The sequence below is a fragment of the Lipotes vexillifer genome, unplaced genomic scaffold (assembly GCF_000442215.2).
Source record: "Lipotes vexillifer unplaced genomic scaffold, Lipotes_vexillifer_v1.1 scaffold1231, whole genome shotgun sequence".
NCBI lineage: Eukaryota > Metazoa > Chordata > Mammalia > Artiodactyla > Lipotidae > Lipotes > Lipotes vexillifer.
This window is the reverse complement of record NW_006798220.1, coordinates 355,613-363,823: the sequence shown is the minus strand read 5'-3', so window position 1 is coordinate 363,823 and position 8,211 is coordinate 355,613.

Sequence of the window (8,211 nt, the reverse complement as noted above, 5' to 3'; positions counted from 1 at the left end):
GCAGGAATTAATCTAAAACCTACAAAGGCAGGCAGAGAAGTGACAGTACACAGCCCCTCTCAAGCAAAATCTAATGAACCCACACTCTACGGAACAATAGATAATTGTCTCTGCAAGAAGCATTGATATGTTAGAGAATTAGATGAGAATCTTGACACATGGAGAAAAAAAGATTATGGAGATAGGAGAAGAAAATACAAAATGAACTGGAAGCAAAGGAAAAAATGATTGGGTGGGTGGTTTTTGACATTGCTGCAAACTTTATTCTCTCCACTTCGGGTCACTGTTGGAATCACAAGGAATCGCTTCCCTCTGGCATTATTTCCAAGCAGGTTCTTGGGGAACACCAAGAACATCCTTTGTCTAATGGCAAAGGATGGACACGGCGAAGCCCTCTGCTGGAAGTTGCACGTGAGAGTCATTACTATGTTGGTCGATAGAAATGTGCTCAGGAGAGACCTAGGGAGGATGTAAAGCCCAGGCCATAGCACTCTCACCTCGGTGGTGAGGCCCTGTCACCTGGTTTCAGCCAGGAGAAGGAACTCGGGATCTGACAGATTTGGATTCAAATCCCAGCCACACCACCCAGGGGCTGCAACATTCAGCAACACACTAATATCAATACTTTATTGCACTTGATTTACACACACGCAGAGTCAAAGGTGGGGAAGTCATAGAGAACCAAGGATTCAATAGGATAGTCTATGAAAAGTACCTAGAATACAGTAAACACTCAATAAATAGTAGCTAATGACCAATGAAGAAAATTGAGATACATGAAAATAAGATGGGACAGAGACTCTTGAAAGAAAATCCCAAATGCTTTTCTCCCCTTTCCCTATGCACTGGTTACTCACTAAGGAACAGTCTGGCTTTCATATTGTTGATTGACTGATAGATTGCTCATAAGCACAGCAACCGCATTCTAGCAGCCAAGCATTTACTAGGCACTTGCTGTGGGCCAGGCCCGGCACTAATAAGCGCTTTCCAAGTAGTGTCTCCAGTCCTACGAGGAAGACTGTTTTCTCCAGCAACGTTTTCCTGACGAGAAAGCCAAGGGTCAGAGTTCAATCTGCCCGGGTTCACACTGCTAATAAGTGGCACACTGAGGTCCTGAACCCAGCTCCCGGATTCCAGGGATGATACGAACACACGCACGTCCAGACTTTATCCGAGGAACCCCCTGAGCCTGAGGCAGGCACGCCATCCTCCTGCCCCTCTGGGATTAGTCTACCCCTCCTCGTGATGTCGTGGGCAGAGCCGGTATACAGGGCTACGGCCAGGTGGCAGAGCAGCATGCCCACCCACCTCCTTCTCGTCATGTCCATCAGCTTCAGCGTGACTCAGAAGGGGGGTCCACAGGGAGGCATCCTCGACCCCGTCTAGAGAAGCCCCAGACACATGCTTACCACGTCCTCCCTTTGTTTCTCTTTCTAGCACAATCGCTGTGCTGTTTGTTCACCTGGTTTGGCCCAGCTTTCCTACAAGACTCCCCCCACCACCATGCTCTCATTCTCAGACTCACAGCTGGACTTCAGCAACGATCGGGAGATGGACGAGTAGCCATTGGCCACAGGCTGCCTGGACACCTTCTTGGCCCATTGCTGTGCCCTGGCCGTGAATGGAAGACCCCCGGGCTCAGGCCCTCACCTCATACAGGTAGGGCCCACGTCACGTGTCTGTCCTCACTGCAGGATGTGTGACCTGGGCTCCACCAAGAGCAGCAGTGAGGCCATGGTGCCGGGGCGATGGGCATGGCCGGCCCATTGGGAAAGCAGCCCAGCGGGCCCGAGAGGGGCCTCTCATGCCAAGTCTCGGGCCTTCCTAGGACTCCACGAGCTCACCAAGTTCCTCTAACGAATCCCCTTCATGTTCAAACTACCTACGAGCTAGAGTGGGTCTGCTATTTGCGTGAGAACCATGAGCAAGATGAGAAAGCAAAGAAATGCTTTTCAAGAGGGGAAACGGGGCAGAGATGCAGAGAGGGAGACAGGGAGAGACAGGGAGAGACAGAGAGAAGCTGATCTCACAGCGGTCAGTCTTTACCAGGTAAAATCAAGCTATTAGGCCTTTCCTGTGATCCTGTGTGTGTTTCCTTTTACCAAAGCCTCACATTTTTTCTAATATGTTTTGGTAGGTGGCTGAAACCTGGCTTAACTCTGATTTTTGTCTTCTAAAGAACAACAACAAAAACCCAGCAGTTAATATTACATGCATGGATTTTCTTGGTAACAAGAATTCTTAGCAATGACAACCAAGAGCTTTTATTCATCCCCTGGGTCATGTTTGGGGGTGCTGGCAGGAAAGCAGGTGGGTCTCCCAGGGAGACTGGGTAAGTGTAGCTACAGGGATGATTTCAGGCTCACTGGCGGTGCACCCAGACCCCACGTCACATAACGCATCTGCCACTGTGGCTGAGCAGGTGGCCTGGACTTCTGGCAGGAGGGACAGAATTTGTCAGAATCAAGTACTGCTATATTTAAGGAAAACGATTTCCCCATAAGAAGACACCCCCCCACCCCCAGCCAGGTGGGAATGTGAGTGGTCATCAGCCACTTACTAAAAGGGTCTGGGCTGAAGCAGGAGACGAGGAGAAGAGAATGCAAAGGGGAGCTGCCCATCCCCATTCTGCTTTTGGACCCAACCACAGGACTGAGAGATGCAGAAGCGGACTCCGGGTGAAAGGTCATGGATAGGTATGCCCACCACACACAGGAAGGTCATTCCAAAGGTCAGGCTGTGTCCCTCCAAGCATCCCGAATCACAGGCAAGAGCACCTCGGCTGCCCTGGGCGGCAAAGTCGATTAAGGAGTAATTTGTTAATGGAAACGCATTGTGCCAAGGTCTGCCCTCTGGACAGGTATATTTGATTAGTTACAAGAGCAGGTTGAGACCAGTAAAAACTGATTAAAATTGTGCTCAGCGCCCTCCGAGCGCCCCTCAACTCCACTCTCTGAGGCCTATTTCTCTCTCAGTGATGCCGCAGCATATTTAGCTCCCAAATCAAATTGACAGGTGGGGGCCGAGAGGCAAAACGAGCACAAACATTGCAATTACGGGCCAGGTGACCTACACTTGAAGCAGGAAAAACAGATTCCTTCTGGGTTTCATTTTCGTTGCTGCATGCAGGAAATCTTCACGACCTCCTTGTCCAAGGTCCTGGTGGTTTCCAGAAGGATCCAAGGGGGGAGGGAGCACCCTTGGGTTCCTCCTCTAAAGCAGGAGGAGGAGGATGTTCGGCAGCTGAAAATCCTAACAACACGGGCCGTGGGCTCCGAGTGTGGCTCGGGGGCAGGACCTCACTTTGTTCATGAGTCAACCCGCCTCCTCCAGCCCACTCTGCCAGCTCGAGCGGTTCCCTGGCTGCTGTGCACGTGCTCACAGTGAGCCGGCCTGGCCTTAGAGCCTTGCAGCGTGGGTAAGGCCGGTGCCGGGCACTCAGAGTTCTCCCTTTCTTCAGGAAAGGCGGAGGGCACGGACGCAGGGCTTCCCCTGCGGTGAGCTCTGCTGGACGCTCCACACCATGGCCACACTTTCCCTCACTCACGCAACAAACAGCACCGATGTCTGCGGTGCAGAAGGCCAGGCCTGAGGGAGCTAACAGCCAGGACAGAGCAAGTCCAGAGGCCTTTACCAGGAGGGGGCTCCATGGGCAGTGATGGGGAGAAGTGGGGGGCAGAAAGGGCTCTGGAAGCTGGGGAGCCTGCCCGGTGGAAGGGGTGCCAGGCCTGACAGCAATATCCCGCTGACGGGGAGGGAAGGGGAGTGTACCTGGAAGAGGCGCAGGTGGGCAGGGCTCCAGGCAAGAGGGAGACTGCCCTGCAGTGACTCAGTTGCATATGGTCTCTTTTAATAGACCACACGCTCATGGAGGGCAGGGCCCTTTAGGAGTCATGTAAATATCCTCACCCTGGTGCCTGAAACAGGACCTGCCAGGCTCAGTGATGGTCTATCAACATGAACTTTAAGAAATGAGCAGAGGTCCCCATGAGCCACCTGTATTCTCTTAATGCCTCCTTGTCCCCAGGGTCTCCTCAACCCCATCCACGAACAGCCATGAGCATTAGGGACAGGAGCCCCTGGACAGCTGATGAGCTGGAAGCTGAGGGCGGGCCAGGAGGGGTGGGTGTGCTATTAGGAACCACACGACATCACGCTGGATCCTCCTGAGCCCCCTGCCAAGGTGGCCCCTGTGGTCACCATCAAGGTGGCCCATTTGAAAGTGAACTTGGGCACATGGAGCACGGGCATGGCATGTAGTAAGCCTGCTACACACATCGGTCAAACTGAATCTACACAAATGGCAATCAAATCACACTCCTGCCGGCATCCTCTTGCATCAGTGTCATCAGGCTCCCCCTGCCACACAGTGGGTCCAGGAACATCCGGTCCATGAACCCCCGACTGCCTGCTGGGGTCTCGTAAGTTATGGACCCAAGGCTCAGGGACACTCAAGGGCACATTTTACCAATCAGAGACCCTGGAGAGGGGGACAATTGTGACATTTTGAACCCGCAGTTCCCAGGTAAATTGTGAGTCTGAGCAGCTCACCTGGCGGCTGAAGCTCAGTTTCCTGGACTCCGACATGGCGCTGCCGTAGCTCCCGGCCTGCCTGTCAGAAGGTTTGTTTTTGATGAGCAGTGGGCAGTCGTGTAAATGCTCTGAATGATTTCTGGGGGAGACAGAGCAAATCGCAGGGATCGCCTGAGGATGCCTGGTACAGAGCAGGACTGGAAGCGACACTTGGCAGGTCCCAGAGAACTTGCATTTCACATAAAGAGAGGCTTCCTCTCATATTCGTTCCTGACACCTGCCGAACGCCTACTCTACCATGTGTAGGATGCCCTGCCAGGGAGTGAGTGCCCTGCATCATTACAAGCACAAACTGCAGGATTAGACCTGGTCCATATCCCAGCTACACCACTAACCAGCTGGGTCACGTAGGACAATGCCTCAACCCCCAGGTCTCAGTTTCAACTACAGAACAGGAACCAGATTATTAACAGGGTGCCTGTAGGATCAAATGAAGCGTTTAGTACATGGACAGCCCAAGGTTTCTTGGCCTCGGCACTGCTGACATTCGGGGCCAGGTGAGTCTCTGTTTCGGGGTCTGTCCCAGGCATTGAGGACTTTTAGCAGCAGCCCTGCCTCTACCCACCAGATGCCAGGAGCATACACCCCCACACAGTGGTGACAACCAGAACGGCCCCAGACATTGTCAAGTGTCCCCTGGAGGCAGAATCTCCCGTGGTTGAGAAGTGCTGGCCTAGCCGTCCACCTGTGTGTGCTGTCCCCACCAGTATCACTCATCACTGGGACAGTCAGCCTCAGCACAACCCAGCACACCTCCCCAGGCTCCCAGGCTGTGCTTCTCTGGGGCTTCCCACCTCCCCAGATACACCGGACCCCCAGCTCTTCTCCAAAGACGCCATGAGACCAAGCACAGCTCTTACCCCTGCTGGGAGCTCTCACGGCTGCTCCCCCACTTCCTTCTGCACCTGTTCCCCGCACATCTTTCCAGGAAGACCTTTCCCGACCTAGTCTCCAGCCGTCTCTCCAGCCCTCAGCTTGTTTAACTTTGCAGCATGAACCCCCCAGGACAGACATTGTGACTGTTTGCTTATGTGCCTCCTGTCTGTCTCTGGGCTGGAACGTGAGCCCCAAGAGGGCAGGGACTTCACCGTTCTGCTCACAGCTCTAGCCCTGCGGCCTGGTACTTAAAAAGCTGCTCAGAAACGTTGACTGAATAGATCGGTGACTAAGAGAGACCAGAGTTCGCTGGGGCTGGAAAAGGGTATGGGTCACCCAGGCATGCTTGCGGGTTTCACCTTTGGTTCTACGGAGTTTGCCAGGAAGCCAATGAGTGTGACGCAGAGGCTGTAGCTCTCTCAGCCAGGAGAGGAGCCTGAGCTGCCCCCCACAGCAAAGCCCTTCCCACACAGAGAAAAGACAAAACTGACTTCAAACTGAAAGGAACATTATTAAAAATGTAACAACCCGATATGCAGGGCCCAGGACCCTGCTCAGCCTCCCCCAGCGCTCATGGAGATAATTGTACATGAATCCACTCAAGCTCAAGGCTACCTCGATGGTCCCTGCAAAGCTCATCCTGGCAGACTGGGAAGCTTCCTACTGGCAGACATACACAGGACACCCCAATGGTGTATTGACGAACTCTGGGGAGCCTTTGTTCCGCCTTTATTTGCTGTATGTGTAGCCGCCTTATTCCACCAGCCCCGACTTCCTACAGCGTCACCACTCAGCACCCCACAAGTCGTGCCCCTTCCCTCAGGGGGTGCAGATTTACCTCTTCGGGCAAACACTTCTTCCAGCAGTGTCCCAAGCCCCTCCTTGACCTCAGCCTCAAGGAGACACTGAAAAGGATGACTCCCAGCGACACCCCAGGATCTTCTCATTTTTCAGTTTTCGCCTGATTTGATCACAGTGGACAGAGCACTTCCCTTCCCATGCCGTCCTACTTCCTGCCATTTTCTAATACAGAGGTGGCCCCTGGGCAGCGCCAGCGGGTCTGGGGGTGAATGCCTGGCCCCATGCCCACCCCCTCCCTAAGCAAGCGTCAGCCCGGGGTCTGTTCTCCTCACGGAGGCTCTTCCCCAGGGTCTGTGGGCAAACCCGCCCTCCCTCTGCTTGCCCAGCTCCGGCGGCCAGGAAAATGAGCTTCTGTCATGGCATCCTGCAAAAGGACTAAACAAACGCTCACCTGATTCGGAGAATATGTTTGGGAGAATTTGGCTTAAAGGTAGGCGAGGTGTACATTCCTGATTCCTCTGGGGGGTCCTGGGGACTCACCAAGAGTCACATCAGGGCAGCTAACAGGGAATGAGGCCATGTGGATTAAGATGATGTGGAGGCAGAAAAACAGAGAACAATCAGTTGTTTCAAACATGAGTCTCAAATCAAAGCCCTCGGCCCTGAGTGGATGCTCCAGAAGCCAGGGGTTGGCAATAGAGCTCCTGGGACAATCCGTGAACTTCTGAGGGTGGGGCAGGGGGAGCAGGCTGGGGGTGGGGAGGTCCTAAGGAATGCAGGGGGACGGCGCGTGTGTGCACGACACTATTCCAGACCTCAACGACTTGTGATTCTAAGTTCAAGATTCCTTTTTCTTTTTTTTTAATCTTGCAATTATTTTTAAAGTTACAAGGGAGTTTGCAAGAACAGTACAAAGAATCCCCATGTACCTCTGACCCAGTTTCACTAATATTTAACACCTGTCAGATTGTACATGTGTGTACACGTATGTGTGTATGTGCTTGTTTCTAAACCATTCAAAGCAGGCAGCGCACACCACTCTCCTCTCCCCACTCTGCTCAGCGTCCGCATCCTGAGAACGAACTACTCTCTGACATGTTCACAGGACACTGACCACCTTCACGGAATTTAGTATCAGTGCAATATCTTAATCTAAACTACTGATCAATTGTCCCACTGATGCCCTGCATAGACTTTTTGTTCCTACTCAGGAGCCAGTCCAAATCACTCATGCTATTTTGTCGTGTCTTTTTAGTTGCCTTCTACTCTGGAATGGCTTTGGTCTTTCACACCACTGATACGTTTTTGAAATATAGGCTTGTTATTTTTATATACTGTCCATTAATTGGGGTTTCTCTGTTGTTTCCTGATGACTAGATTCTGTTAATGACCACATTACGGTGTGTAGACACCCCTCCACTGGCCTGACTGACAGAATGAGAAGCCCAAATAGCCCCAGGAATTTCTGAGAGTTCCAAAAGGGTCCTTCCTGTGTGCCCATCCACCAGCCTGTGGCTGCAGCCCCCACCCCCTTCAAGTCTTCCTTTCCTTCTCGGCTCCCACCTGACCATGCCGATGGCCCAGGAATCCACTTGGAGAAGCCCCGAAGGGCTGAAGGGCTGCAGCGGACCATGAGGATGTGAATTCCTGCACTTTCTCAGCAGCTTCTTCAGCAGGGCTCAGGATCCCAGAGGAGGTGAGGAGAGAATCCTCCCCAACCAGGATCTGGGCTCAAAGAACTTGCGCTTGGGCTTCCCTGGTGGCGCAGAGGTTGAGAGTCCGCCTGCCGATGCAGGGGACACGGGTTCGTGCCCCGGTCTGGGAAGATCCCACATGCCGCGGAGCGGCTGGGCCCGTGAGCCATGGCCGCTGGGCCTGCGCGTCCGGAGCCTGTGCTCCACAACGGGAGAGGCCACAACAGTGAGAGGCCCGCGTACCGCA